Source organism: Oryctolagus cuniculus, chromosome 12 (genome assembly GCF_964237555.1).
Source record: "Oryctolagus cuniculus chromosome 12, mOryCun1.1, whole genome shotgun sequence".
Taxonomy (NCBI): domain Eukaryota; kingdom Metazoa; phylum Chordata; class Mammalia; order Lagomorpha; family Leporidae; genus Oryctolagus; species Oryctolagus cuniculus.
The window spans coordinates 60,372,734-60,373,511 of NC_091443.1; the positions used below are offsets into that span (position 1 = coordinate 60,372,734).

Sequence of the window (778 nt, forward strand, 5' to 3'; positions counted from 1 at the left end):
TATTTCTTCTGAAGTGCATTGGGACCTTGTGATTATAATGATTTCCATCCTATCAGGTCACTTCCTCTGAGGCCTTATAAAGAGCCAGATGTCTTCTTCTTCACCTGTGCTTTTGCACTTGAATCCTATATGACTGCCTTTTTGTGTGTGAATTCTCTGGGACAGATACAGAGCTATGAACATAGACTGTTATTATCTGAGTTTCCTCAGTGACCATTGACAAATATAAGCCATTTGGGAAGGCTGCTTACAATGCCGTATTTCAAGAGCTTATTACTTGCCAAATTAAAAGGAAAACCTTTTGTTTCACCATAAAGGTAGATCACACATGAGTGCCTTAGAATTTTAAACTGCTAAGAACAGATACTACACTTGATCTCAGCCAAAAGGCTGAGAAGTGATGCCCTAGAATTTTATAGCCATTGTTTACATGGCAATTTATTACAAGCCTCCCCCTCCCTCCCCTCTCTCCCATCCCTCTTTCTCTCTCTTTCTCATACACACACACACACACACACATGCACACATACTTGTTTTCCTACTGGACAAGATGATGATGACACAAATATATTTAGTAGTTTATTTTGTAATGCTTAAAAGATACATTTGAAATTTATTGATAGATTGGTTATGGTTTTAGTAAAAGTCAGTAGCTCAAGTAAACAATCACAATGTTGCCATACTTGTATTTATCCATTGTGTATAATTAACACTATGTAGCACTTGAACGGTTTATGTCATAACTTCATTTCAGTACTTTTTAAAGCAATACACATTT

General features: G+C 36.4%; 1 pseudogene; it reads right to left on the bottom strand.

Annotated features, from left to right (window-relative positions):
* Positions 1–238: 238 nt before the first annotated feature.
* On the bottom strand, positions 239–402 carry LOC127484070 (U2 spliceosomal RNA; annotated as a pseudogene).
* Positions 403–778: the final 376 nt, after the last annotated feature.